Below are 14,498 nucleotides of genomic sequence, written 5' to 3' on the forward strand. Positions count from 1 at the left end.
GGCAACTGGACCACACCCAGCTGAGCCACCGGGGAGACCCCATTCTCCACGAGTCCAAGCTTTTGATGAATCCATACAGGAACAACTATGGCGCAGTAACGTGGACCTCGTTGATGAACGATGGTGGCGAGCAGCAATCCAAAATGCACGTTACAACTAGGCGCTCCGGTGCTATCATCAACGGTTTGTGCATAGTAGGGAGCTCCGGGCCGGGGACCTTGTCCTAAGGCGAATCCTAAACCGAGAAGGGCTCCACAAACTCTCCCCCAGCTGGGAAGGACCCTTCAAGGTGATGGAAGTATGCCGGCCTGGATGCATTCGCCTTTCCATGGAAGACGGAGTGCCGTTGCCCAACCCATGGAACATAGAACATCTGCGTAAGTTCTATTCTTAGGCAGTACCGGGAATAACCTTTCCTTTGTAATAAGATAGCATCCACGTGTGGCACAGAGTGGTAGAGGTCCGCCCTCGTAAACCCAGCCTCTGGCTTCCATCGCACTACTCATGTACATCAGCTTATAAAGGAAAGATTTTTCCCAGTCCTGTCTTTGAGTCAATTTCTATTCAAATTTCATCCTATGTAATCTTTTCCCTAACCCCCGTGTGGATCACTTTCTGGCTGCAATAATCCGAATTGAGCAGGCTGGCCTGTCATTCAGACCGGACCCTCCTTGCCGCTGGAAGGGGGTCCAAGCCCTTAGGAACCCTCCCTGGAGAGGGGGTACTTGTTTCCTGGGGTGGTCCGGAGTTCCGCGTAGCCGCTTAGTCTGGTTCCGTACTCTAAGCCTGCGCACTCCACCACCCTGTAACGAGTGCCCTAGTATCTGGAGTGGCGTATCCAGCGGCCCAGACCTCATCCTGGCACGAGAAGTGGGTTCCAAAGTTCTGATCGCAGGTCCGGTTGTACACCTCAAAGGATTGCTTGTCACCAAATGACCCCCTTGCTACTAGAGAGGGGTCTGGACTGTTAGGAACCTGGTCTGGAGAGGGGATACCTACTTCCTGGGATGGTACGGTGCCCTGTGTGGCAGCTCAGCCTGGTTCCGTACCCGGAGCCCACACACTCCTCCACTCTGTAACACATATCCTAGTATCTGGACCCACGAACCATGAGGTCCGGACCTTGTTCTAGCACAGGGAATATCCCAGTGGATCCCACGGGCGCGCTACTAAGCTTTTCACTTTAAGTGATGTGCAGGTTAAGCCTTGACTGGTGGTAGCCAGCCTCAGACATCAGAGCCAACCTACCAGGGGGCCACGACATCAACTACAAAGTTTATTGCAGGTCGAGATCTGGGCTCGGTGGAAGACAGACCCAAACATTTGGCTCTGTCTCCCAGGAGGCCCGGAGCGTTAGCTTTGAGCCAAGAGCTAAGGATCTGCACTGCACACATCAAACAGTTAAGTTATAGTATCATTACTACCATCCTAGCAAGTTTGATTTTTACCTTAGTAGTCATCTGGAAACAACTTGTCCAGCACATTATCATGTTCTTATCAATGAAAAAACCCTATGGTTGGACCTACAATTTGAGCTACACCTATACCCGAGACACCCGTTCAGATCCGCAGGATGGGACCTCCTCACTCCGGGAAGAGGTCCGGGTCACTAGGAGCCCGGCCCAAGGAAGTGGTACTTGTCCCCTGGGGTGGTCCGGAGCCCTGTGTAGCAGCTTAGCCTGGTTTCGTACCCTAAGCTGCATACTCCACACCCTAAGACAAGTACTCTAGTACCTAGACTGTGTTTCTAAGGATCCGGACCTTGTTCTGTGAGAGAGACTGGCTCCCTAAACCCTGGAAGATAGGTCGGTTGCACGTTCCATCGGACGGGGTGTAGTAGAGTGGGTCCCATAGGTAAAACACTCGAAACTGTTCTAAACTGATTGTAAGGTAATCTGGCTCGGTGGTAGCCAGACTTAAATACATGAGCCTGCCTACCAGGGGGCCCGAAGCATCTGCTTTCTGTTGTATGCAGGCCAAGTCCGGCTCGGGTGGTAGCCAGACTCAATCATATGAGCCTATCTACCACGGGGCCAGGGGGCCCGGGTGCTGCATACGGCAAGATAGAATAGAAGACAAGCGAGATAGCTAAGTTGAAATTTTATTTACAACTGGCATCATAACAAAGTTTTTTCTTACATTAAAAATGCAAAAAACAAAACACTACTACTGCGTAGGCCCGGTGGGGTCGTTGTCTTCTTGCAGGTCCTCTTCCGCATCTGTAGACACTCGCTGGAAGCGCACGGAGACGATCTCGACGGCCTCCTACACTCCTTCCCGGGCGGTGGCTTCAGCGTCTGCCACCGGGCCCTCGATGATAGGTGCTAGGGAGATGTCCGGGTCGTGGCTCCGGAAGCAAGTTAGGACATGCCCCACCACGACCCGGCACAGCTCGCGGCCCTCTTCTTCGAGGCAGGCCCCAAGGGTCTGGTCCAAGCTACGGAGGCACTCCGCGGTGATATCCAGCATTGGGAGGGCGTCGGTAATCAAGGCCAGTGGCTCCGCCACTTGGATGGGGCTCATCCCGAGTGGCACCAGAGCAGAGCTGGCTTCGCCCGCCCAGTTGGCGATCCGTTGGGCCCCCGGCACGCTGGTCTAGCTGCAGCTTCTCCGTTGCCACGAGAGCCTCAGCCACCTCGCGCTCTTTTCCCGCCAAGCGCGCCTCCGTCTTCTTGCATGTCTCTAGACAAGATTCGAAGACACGCTCCATGGCATCCATGGTGGAGTTCCGCCTGGTAAGGGATCTCTTCTCTTCCTCGATCTCCTCCTGGATGAAAGACTGCTTGGTGGCAGTCTCCTCCAGCTCCTTGTGCCACCTTGTGAGGCAGGCCTCCTCCATTGCGCTGGCCTCCTGGCGCTCCTTGAGGAGTGTCTTCTCCTTCTGCAGCACCTCCAATTTGGCGCCGAGAGAGCGCTCCAGTTGGGTGACCACAAGGTCCCGCCTCTCCAGGGAGCTACCCCTCTCCCTAACCTCCGCCTCGGTGGTCTCCAGCCACTTGGCTGTCCCCTCCAGCTCTTGGTGCTAGCTGTGCAGGCACTCTGAGGTCGACTCAAGGTCCTTGCGCCAGACCTTGAGCTCCGACTACAACCCGGCAAGGCGGGGCTCCTCCTCTGTGATGGCCTTCTCCCGCGGTGCCAAATTTTCTCCCAGCCGGCTCCAGTGACCTCCCGATTGTATATCTTCAGGAGGTTCTGCTTGTAAGTCTCCAGGTCAGTCTGGTGTTGGGACCGCTTGGAGGCAGCGCGGGAGGCTTCGGCCTTGGTGCGCTCCTCCAGGCGGGCGTGCCAGTCGCCGAGGCGCCGGAGCTCAACATCAAGGGCCTCCCACACCAGCTGGACCACCTCCACCGCCTCCTCTGCAGACCGATGGAGCCAGAGTAACACGAGGGGGAGGGGGACCCGGCTCACCTGTGCGGGATCCAGAAGGAGTGCCGGGCCGCCGAACACCTCCTGTATCTCCTCGCCCGCGCCTTGAGGGTCGGAGGGGGTCACGCCATCTCCGGGCACAGGATCCACAGAAGATGGACCCCTAGGGAAGCCCTCTCCAGAGGCCTCAGGAGTGGCGCGGGGTGGCGCGGAAGCCACCATGTCCACCACCGGGTCAGATGCCTCTGGAGCTATGGGATCCGCTGAGCTTGCCGCAGCCCCTATAGGTGCTGGATCCGCCAGGGGCGGTGCGTCCGCTGACGCACCCGGCACCTCCGCAGCCTCTGGGGCCTCAGCGCCTGTTGACCCCGAGCCGGACGTCGCAGCACTTGGCACCTCTTCCGTCGGTGCCGGACCTGCTGCTGATCTAGTCGTCGCCGCCGCCGTGGCCTCTGTCGCCAGGCCCTTCGACGATGCCCCCTCTGGGGCAGGAGACGCCGTACTGGAAGGCATGGGAACCGGTCCCTTAGCAGCGTCCCCCGAAGGTTGCTGCTGGGAACCGGACCCCCTGACGGAGCCAGCGCCGGCCGAAGCAGGGGAGGCGGTCTTGCGGACTGGGAGCGGGGCCCTGTCAAACAAAAAGAGAGGCTAAATCCAGATGGCCTAACTACATCACAAACAGCCAAGAAGGTAAGGGGGAATCCTCTTACTTGGGTCCTCCGGTGTTCCACCATCCAATGTAGCCGGGGGATTGTTTCTTGGCCGGCTGAGGCGACTGCAGTGGTGGTGGCACCTGGTGCGCCGGCTACTACTGCTGTGGCGGTGGTGGCACCGGTGGCTGTGGCTGTGGTGGCGGTGGTGGCGCTGGCGGTTGCTGCTGCTGGGGCGGTAGTGAAGACGCCGGCGGCTACCGCTCCGACGGGACCTAGCGCGGCGGCGGTGGACATGCCTGCTATTGTGGCCATTGCTGGGGGTGCCACTACTGCTGCGGGGGTCGATCTTGCCCCCGTGACGGCGGCAGTGCTGCACCTGCGGAGTCAGGGGGGCCCCGGGAGTTGTGAGCCTGCGAGCTACCCTGACCTGACTCCTCCGCGGTCTTCTAGCGCTTGGCCGGGGGATCGCCGACAAAGGAGCCGTCGCCACGCTGCAGCCTGCAGCGCGTCTCTTCTCCAATCACCTGGTTGGAGCTGCTTCGGGAGGAGCCGCCGCCCATGGCTTGCTTCCCCTTAATGGAGGGGGCAGATCCCGCGACGTCGGTCTTTGGATGACTCTCTGCGGCGGCAGGCTGCGGTTGGCCCACCGAGGCACCAGGGATTCGAATCCTGCGGTTCTTATCTCACCCCTGTTGGCGGGGCGCCAGGCCGCTGTCGTCTAGTGTCGGCAGCGCCACCAACACCGCCACCCTCAGCCTCTAGTCCTCACAGAGGGGAATGATGACCGACGGTAGGATCAAGTGCTCCGGGACGAAGCCTTCGCCAGTCATCCCCTACACCAGAACTTCAAACCCTTCCTGGGTCAGGTCGAACTCCTCCCCGCGCTGAACCCGGCCGCAGTCGTCGGAGCCGGTGTAGCTCCGGCGGGGGCGAGGCCTTTGCTGCAGGGGGCGATGCGGCGCTCCAGGAAGTCTCCGAGCACGTGCATCGAAGTCAGCCCTCGCCCGACCAGCTCCCTGATCTTGCCTAGGACCGAGCTGAACTCCTTTGGCAGAGTCGGCTTGGCCCGCCAGTCCTTGCGGTCGATGGTGGGGCTGCTGGTGGGCAGAGGGAGGCGATCGTTGATGTCAGTGGTGGTGATCACCCACTCGCGGCGCCAGTCTTCCCACCTTCCACTGACAAGGGAGGGGAGGTAGGGCGTTGATAGCCCAAACCTCGCCTGGAAGTAGTATGCCCCGATCTCGTCCTTGCCCTTGCCGGACTTCACCAGGACAAAGAAATGGCGGGACAAGGTGATGTAAGGCCTCACCCCCACAAACATATCGCACAGGTGGACGAAGATCGCTACCTGGAACATGGAGTGGGGGGTGAGGTGCTGGAGTTGGAGTCCGTAGCTCTCCAGTAGCAGCAGGAAGAAGGAAGAAAGCAGCAAGGCGAGCCCGGTGGATGGTATGACACGAACAAGACGAATTCGCCGGGCCACAACCGGCCGAGAGGCACGGCGCCCGCTCGAATCCGATCAACTTACTCCGGCGAGTTCCATCCAAGCACTCGATGCACCGGCCCCAACTCCCACTCATGCTGAAAGCGGCGGGGGTAGCCAAGGGATGCCATTGCTGTTTGGTTGCTGGGTGCAGAGGATGGAGAGGATGCGAAGGCAAGGGGGCGCAAGGGATTGAGAAAGGAAGGCGAATGCGAAAAGGTAACCACAGTTGCGGTTAGAGCTTTTTATTAAAGCCTGACTCTCCCACGCGCCCCCGAACCGTCGCGCGCGAGCGTTACTGATGACCCAGACAATGACAAGGGGGCCTGGGGCCACCTGTCATAAGCAGGGGGTAATCGGCAGTGGTAGAAAATGACAGAAGCCGAACCGACGTGCGCGCGCCCGCGCACTCCACGACGCGCAGTAAAAACGGAAGTTGATTAGACGTGCGCGCAGAACGCGCGCCCACTACCCGCCTTTTTCGGGAAACTGCGCCAATGGTAAAAACTCATTTACCACGGCTGCATTACTGCTGAGAGCCACGCGCGTGACCAAGTACTCCACTACACGTAGGAACCACTGGTTAGTAAGTCGTAGGGGCTCGCATCTGCAGAAACCAATTACTGGGGGAAAAGCCACTACTGCGTGCCATGATATACCAGTGCAACCAGGTTGCACGAGAGTAAGCTGTGATGATGGCCCCACCTGCGGGTTTGTACCTCTCCCATGGTGGGCCTGGGGGCCACTGTCAGTACCCCGTGATCGGGGTACCCCATCCTCCTGTGTCAAGAAAGCAGACTTGGGAGGGTGAGCGCAAAGGCCCTAATTCCTCTGGCAGGACAACGGCCACGGATCCGCTTCCCACTCGGGAACGGGTCCGGTGTCGCCATGTGTCCCTGAAGAGGGGTGCTCAGTACCGGCAACAGGAGCCCCGGACCCCCCCCCCAGCCGAGTCCGGGACCTCCACGTGCCACCCGGACCCCTGAACGCGCGGGGCGCAGCACTCCGCCAGGGGGGGTTCGGAGCCGCCACGTGTCCCGCACTACGGGCGCGGACGCGGACGCGAGTCTTCTGCTGGAAGACTCGCCCACCTACCGCATTAAATGCGGGTGGTTGAGGTGTGCTCTGCCGCTGCAGCACGCGGGCAGCTTTTGCCAGAACAACACTGTTACGCGCCTATTACCAAGGTAAGCTCGAATGACTGTTACGTCTGCCCGCTGCATTACATGGAGGCGATGGCACAGCTCCCTCCATCATGCTCCCTATGCTGCAAGCTACGCGGCCGGTTGGGTAAACGTGCCACCACCTGTTCCGACAACGACAGGCGGCGCACTGACAAGACAAGACGAACGCGCTGGTCTGAAGATCCCCTCGATCAGAGAATCCAAGACGATGGCGTAGCGGATATCGGTTGCGTTCGTCGGCGACTGTAGTGTCATAATGACCCGAGAATTATGTTATTTAATACACCCACGTTGGGCCCACCTGTCGGGGTGCCAACGGCCTTGTACGTGCTCCCTCTGAGTTATAAAGGGGAGATCACACGCTAGACAGGACAAGCTTTCTACACCCACTACACAACTTCTCTCGCGGATTCCTCCGGGCAATCCCATTCCAACTCAAGAATACACGCATAAGTGGACATAGGGCATTACGCTCCGGCAGCCCGAACCACTTTAATCCTCGCATGTTCTTCGTGTTTTTACATCCTTACCAGACAAACGCTTTAGCCAGCTCCCCGAGTACTCACCCTCTAGGCTAGATGGGTGCAATCCGCCACCCGGCTGAAGTTTTATCTCCGACAAAAAAGGTATGTATATGGAGTTTGTAATCATACTAGATCCATCTCGGGTAATATATGCATCGAGTATGTGTATATACATAAAGTATATAGACATATTTATATGTACTAACATGGCTGTATTATCAAAATATATTGAAAAATAGGGGCTCATTTGCAATTTTTTCATATAGCTCATTTTAGGATACCTTAAAATAAAGATATAAACATACTCAAACTCATAAATGAGTATATGGACATACCTATGTTGGTTAATTAAAGGTGAGAGTAGCTACACCCGAGAGTAGATAAAACACACACTCTCTCTCTCTATATATATATATCCCGTATTTGGAGTCGACCAAGAATTGTTTGCTTTTCCCATCAAGTATATGTTTGCAATAAGAAAATATAAAACAAGATTTGTTCCTCTTGCAGTACTGTTTAGGCTGAGCTCAGCAGCAGCATATATTTCAAACTTCACTCTCTATCTATAATAAGTCTATATTATTTTGTACGTCTACATACATGCTCTGATGAGTTCAGCCTTAGTAGCTCACCAGAAAAGAACCTAATATTCTTAAAATAGATTAGCAGTCACAAGACTCGTGGTGCCGTTCCCATGAACAGGCCGATGTTTTCGATCGAAAGCAGTCTTGCCGCGCGTGCGCGCTCAAAAAAACTGATCAGACGCCAAGATCTCTCTTGCGTCGGTTTGGAAGACCTACTTACTCCAAGTCAGAAATGTCTATAAGCAGGAATAACCGAATAACGGAATAAGAGCAGAACTTGTGTGGTGGAAGTATACTGTGCGACATGGGAGAAACATCTCCTCTTATATGCGCTAGCAAAAAAGTAGGTTCATTGAACTTAGACGTTATTAAGCACAGTAATAACATCCATTAGGCTATTTCTAGTGGATAGTGTCATACTTATTAATTACTCCCTCCATATTGAAAAAAATATAGTTTTGGATAGCGACACAGTCTCCAAAGCTCAACTTTGACTTCTTATTTTTATAAAAATATTTATCGCAAAGTGATATATTTATATTTTTATGAAAGTATTTTTCAAGACAAATTTATTCATATGGTTTTTGTATTTTGAAACTAAATTATTTAAAAGTTATTCATGATTTATATTCCCAATATTTGACCCAAATCTTGTCCAAAACGATATTTTTTTCAATATTAAGGGAGTAGATACCATGTAGGATTTTTTTTCTGATATGGTAGTGCATTAAATAGGTTGATCAAGATACTGCTTTGGCACATCATAGACAGTGGTACAAAATCTGATGTCCTGGTCCCGTCGAAAATAGCTTATTTTCGGCGGTTTTTGGTCGCCGAAAGTTGTCTGATTTCCTATAGTGTAGGATAAAAAGTATGATGAATTAGAGTGATGTTGTGTCATACTCAGATGTTTCAAATAATTAATTAGAGTGATGTTGTGTTTATATAAGTGGACTCAGGACATCAGAACTAATTTTCGGCGGTTTTCGGAGGCCGCCGAAAATACAGCCGAGGCGCCTAATTTTCGATGGCTACAGTAAAACCATCTAAAATAATGCCTAATTTTCGGAGGCTACAGTAAAACCACCGAAATAATTAATTTTTAATTAAAAATAAATAAGTCAAAAAATCATATAAATCACCAAAATATAGAAAAAATCATAGAAAAATTATACAACATGGTACAATCACAAACAACAAGTTACAACATCACCTCAAGTTATAGGCAGCCATATAAAAATTAGTTGAATAAAAGTAAATTGAGGATAAATTCGAATTCAATTGAATATTAATAGACATTCATGTGTTGTTCGTAGTCATCATCCTTTGTATATAATATTCATTTCCGCTGCTGTTTACATATTCCAAACCTAAAGGAATAGAACATGTACTCACACGCATGCAGAACACCAATGGTGATAAATTTCAGAATTAAAAAAAAGGAGCTACCCAAGCAGCAGTGGTGCCTAGTGTCCAATTAAATGCTTTGGATTACCCATCAGCAAAATATCTAATCTTCAATGTGGCAGCAAGTGTAACATATTTACAATGTCCAGAGCTATTTTAGACTAATATAAGAATATAAAACGTTCAAGATGTCACACAAAATGAAATTATTACATATCAAGATAAATAAATCGTTCTCAGTGCAAAAGTAAAGATTCAATAATAACTAAAGCTTGTTCTTGTTTATATTTGCGGTGCTAAGCTTCATGGTAATAGAGGGCAGAAATGTTACTTACTTTCTCTTGAAATTGATCGTCTATCACCAATAACGCTGGGATTCCTTGTTCCACTAATACTTCGGTTCGACTGAATATATGAAGTGTAGCAAGACAAAAAAAAAAGGTTATTATTGTAAAAGAGTATATATAAATACAATTCAATGTACCATGAAGCCACCCAAAATCAAATAAGAAAAACTTTAAAGAGGGGCATATATAATCTCAAGATTAATAACATGAACTAGAAAAAAATTGAGAATACTATGTAACTGAATCACTTGTAACGAATGAATGATGCAGTACAGTAAAAATACAGCAAGTAGATACCTGTGAGGACTGAGGAAAACGAAGATTCAGTGCATAGCTGTTTTCACATCGTTTTCATCCCAAAACTAGCAGCTTGGGGGGCTTAGAACACACGAGAGTCCTTAAGTCAATATTCGCAACTTCAATCCAAAACACCGAAATCTGTCGAGAAATACCGAATTTTGTTTTTTATTTTGAAAATATTGTCTGTTCGGTTGTACGAATTTCACCGAATTCGCAACTTCAATCCAAAACACCGAAATCTGTCGAGAAATACCGAATTTTATTTTTTATTTTGAAAATATTGTCTGTTCGGTTGTACGAATTTCACCGAAATTTTGTAATTTAATTCTTTTCCGCCGAAATATAAAACCCTGGACTCCACTACTGGCCTGCACTTGTTTGCCTGTGGATATCCCTCCACCAGTGTACAGCAGGTTGGCGGAAGCAATGGGAGTCAAACCAAGCTGATTTGAAAGGCCGAAGCCTTGCGGTGTTGCCGGTTTCTAGCCGTCTCCCACTAGGCCATTACCCTAGAAGTACAGGCTAGAGGCGGCGACATGGGGAACTGTGCTGTGTTTAGATCTGTAAAATAGTGGTAAAAAGGGTCACTTCAGACACTGTAGCACACTGTAGCACTTTTCGTTTATTTGTTATAATTGTTGTCCTACCATGACCTAATTAGACTCAAAAGATTTGTCTCGTCGTGTACATCAAAACTATATAATTAATTTTTTTTATTTATCTACATTTAATGCTCCATGCATGAGGTAAAAGATTTGATGTGATAGGTGAATAGTGAAGTTTGGAGAGAGAAATTTTGGAACTAAACACAGCCCTGCTGAAGTGGCGATGTAGATGGAAGCGACGGGCCATTTGGACTTCCCACTAGGCCACTACCCTAGAAGTACAGGCTAGAGGCGGCGACATGGGGAACTGCTGAACTGGCGATGCAGATGGAAGCGACGGGCCATTTGGACTTTTGGGGTCGGGGTGGGGGTCGGTCAGCAGACTGGGAAGCCATCATTACTTATGTGAACGATGGGTTCATGGGGACGAACTCTGACACATTGTTCATGTGCAGAGGCTTGTTTTAGAAGCTTGCAGTTGCTTACAAAGGCCCCTCATCCTCGCTGCCGTGGCGGCATCTGCTGGGTCGCCGGCCGACCTTGCCGGCGCCATCCTCACGTACGTGTATCCTAGCTAGCTCCATCGTAGCCATGGTGGAGTTCTTACACCTTTGTGTACGTTGGTTAATTCGATTTTTGGTACAGGTGCAAGAAATTCAATGAGCTCGCGCAGAGCAAGGAGGTGTGAGTGCCAAGGGATGGTCGCAGTCGGAACAGTTCTTGCAGCGATGTGCTGGCGCCGGCAACCTGGACGCCTCCTACCTCCTTGGCACATATATGTATGTATGTATGTATGTATGTATACCGTGCAATGTAGCCGATTGAATCAGTAGACGATGATTCCCTTGGCTACTGTACGAGGATCCGGAGAGCAGGATCGGCTATGATTGTAGAGGCGGCGAAGGGCGGCCACAGGAGCAGGATCAGTAAGCATCGAGGACGGCGGCACCGGTAGGGGGCTGCGCCTGTGTTCCAACGTGCAGTTCCGGGTCTGCCCCTTGCTCATGCACAGCTACTGCTCCCTCGCGTGCGCGCACGTGGATCGGTGGCATCTGCAGTAGTGTAGTGGTGCTTTGTGCCAACCCTTCATCCACCATCCGCATCTTTGAGTGTCTCGTGTAAATTAAAATTATTGTGCCACGTATGTCTGTATGGGTTATGGTACGGTGCTTAAGTTATCAATTGCATTGTTCATCATGATCGCTACTGGTCAAGCAGCAAATCACCGACCATATGCATGGGTTTTTTTTTGCATGTGTGGGTGGGGCAACCTTTTGCAATAGTTATGTTTTCACGGGGTATTTATGTTAGAAGTATAGATTATGTATATTATAAATACATTATGTATCTAAGCCTAGAAGTTCGTAGAAGTATTAAGTTATAAAAATATAAGTTTTGCGTACAAAATGTTATTATAAGTTATGTGCGTAAGGTGTAAGTCATCAACAGAATATATTAATCATCGTCATAAGTTATATATATAATATTAGTCAAGATGGTAAAACTATATTTTTATATATCATGATAAATTATGTATATGTTTCATCAAGAGAAACAAAACTTATTATAATAATTTTTTGGTATAACATTAGACATAATTATTTATGGATAAAATTGTCGTTGCAAACTTAGAAAAAAAAATATGCACATAACTTTGTGTATAGCATTTATGAGACAAACTTATATTGATAATGGACAAAACTATTATAGCGTATACTACCTATAATAGGTACTCATCATATGTAACATATCGAAAATAAGAAAATTAAAATAAAAATGATTGAAAAGAAACTAATCTGGAGAAAAGGAAACGTGGATCACCATCTAACCTACTAGACAAACAACGACCACCAATGAGCAGTTTGGCCCACCTAACATCGATTGCTCTGCTCGTTCTGAGCGGTCGCCCGCTCAACTGAAATTGCGGATATGCTAGCACTTGGATTTCGCAGTCGCCTCCCTTCTCGGATTTGCGTTTGCTTCTTCCTGTTTTGATGTGTTGCCGTCATCTCCCACCACTGTCCTCCTCGCTTCCATCGCCATTGCCGCTCTCCCTCTCTGCTCAAGCCGCCTGATTTCTTGGACCGGTCCGGGGGCGTAAATGCCCGTCCCTGCAGAGGATCCCAGCCTTCTCCGCTCCAAATCCCGTCCTTGTTTCCCCCAAGTAAGAGCATTTCAGCACTCCCTAATCCTAGTTGCCAGACATGACAGAATCGTCCTGACCGCTCTTGCCCGGGCAGGCTCTCCGGCGGCGGCTCAGCTCTGAGGCCCGCCCCCACTTGCTATGGGCTTCTTGATCTGCGCCTCCTGCTCTCGACCGCCGATTCCGGGGTGGCGGCGCAGTCGCAGCCGCTGTCGCCGGCCAGGATCCTCGACGCGACGCTGCAGGACTACGCGTTCCGGGCCTTCGAGGGCCCGCGCACCGGCATTGTCTACAACGCCACCCTCCCCGCCAACCTCACCGGCATTGCGCTCTCCGCGGTCTGCCTGCGCAGCGGCAGCCTCCGGCGGAAGGGCTTCGCCGACTACTTCCAGTTCGGCGTCCCCACCGGCGTCGTCGTGCAGCCGCACGTCGAGCGGGTGGTGCTCGTCTACCACAACCTCGGCAGCTCGTCGGACCACTACTACCCGCTCTCCGGGTACACCTACCTCGCGCCGGTGCTGGGGCTGCTGGCCTACGACGCGGCCAACCTCTCGGCCGTGGGTCTGCAGGAGCTCAACATTGTCGCGTCAGGGAGTCCGATTTCCATAACCTTCAGCAATGTCAGGGCGGTGCCATCAGGCAGTGCGCCGCCGCGGTGCGTGGTGTTCGATTTAAATGGTGTGCCTCTGCTCCGGGACCTGGAGGCAACCAATGTGTGCTCGACGTATCGCCAGGGGCACATCTCAATAGTGGTGAACTCCAGTGAGATTGCTCCAGCTCCTGCTCCACCTGGCTCAATCTCCCCACCGATACCGACTCCGGGAGGGCAAAAGAAGGGAAACTCAAAGGCGTGGAAGATTGCCGTCCGCGTCGTTGGGGCTGCCATAGCATTGGGGCTGTTGGCTGTGCTTCTGCTGTGTTTGGTCAGGTACAAAAGGGATAAGAAGTTGGAGGCGATGGAGCGGAATGCTGAGGTTGGGGAGACGTTACGGATGGCGCAGGTTGGGCGGACGCAGGCACCTGTGGCCTTGGGGACACGGACACAACCGGTGATTGAAAACGATTATGCTGCATAGCAATCTTTTGAGCTCTAGTCTAGTAACAGAAAGAGTTGATGGTTATGGCTAGCGACAGGGCTGTCCATCGGTTGGTTGAGGCAGCAAAATTTCCATATCCATGAGGGCGATGCTAACTGCTAATTTCAGAGCTCAGGTTCTGCTCCATGAGGGTTCAGCACATTCTTTTGGTGGGTTTGTTCAGAAGGTTACATTTTGTACTGCAAGCAATGGCTATTGTTCCTGTTCATAGTTGCCATGTTCATATGCGGAGTTCCTTTCATCTCCAAGCAAGCTAGCAAGGGGAATGTTTGCCATCTCAGATTGGGAATTCTTGATTATTTTTTTGGGTTGATGTATTCAAAAGGAAATGGGCTTTGCAATAAAGCTGAGGTAACACTCATTGCACATTGCGTGTTGGTAAAACTCCTTCATCCAGTTCAGTTCGAATTCATTTCGTTTTCTTCTCAATTTGGCTCGTCATTCTTTAGGCAACTGCTAAGATGATGGAGTGATGTACCTGTTTTACCTATCCAGTGTTGTGGTAATTAGTCTGATTCTGGTAATTTAGACTTCATGGCCATTTGTTTTTACATCAGTTTTATATGTTGTCCTGGAAGGCTGTAAACTTTTCACTGCCTTCTGAGAAACAACTTAATTTCCACTCATATATTTTTCTCATTGTCGACATAACTATTTACCCCCATAGGCCATAGTATTGCACGACTATAGGTTACCTATCATATGATTGTTTAGCACTACAAAAACTAGTTTGTGTTGATGTTGTGTTTATCATGTATCACTTTGGTGTGGTCCAAGTGCAAGGATTAAGAAGGTATGGGTTAAT

The 14,498-nt window shown here is 50.7% G+C and overlaps 1 pseudogene; it reads left to right on the forward strand.

Moving 5' to 3' along the window:
* The first annotated feature begins 12,318 nt into the window (after positions 1–12,318).
* On the forward strand, positions 12,319–14,077 carry LOC120680513 (annotated as a pseudogene).
* Positions 14,078–14,498: the final 421 nt, after the last annotated feature.

The sequence above is a fragment of the Panicum virgatum genome, chromosome 7N (genome assembly GCF_016808335.1).
Source record: "Panicum virgatum strain AP13 chromosome 7N, P.virgatum_v5, whole genome shotgun sequence".
NCBI classification, from domain to species: domain Eukaryota; kingdom Viridiplantae; phylum Streptophyta; class Magnoliopsida; order Poales; family Poaceae; genus Panicum; species Panicum virgatum.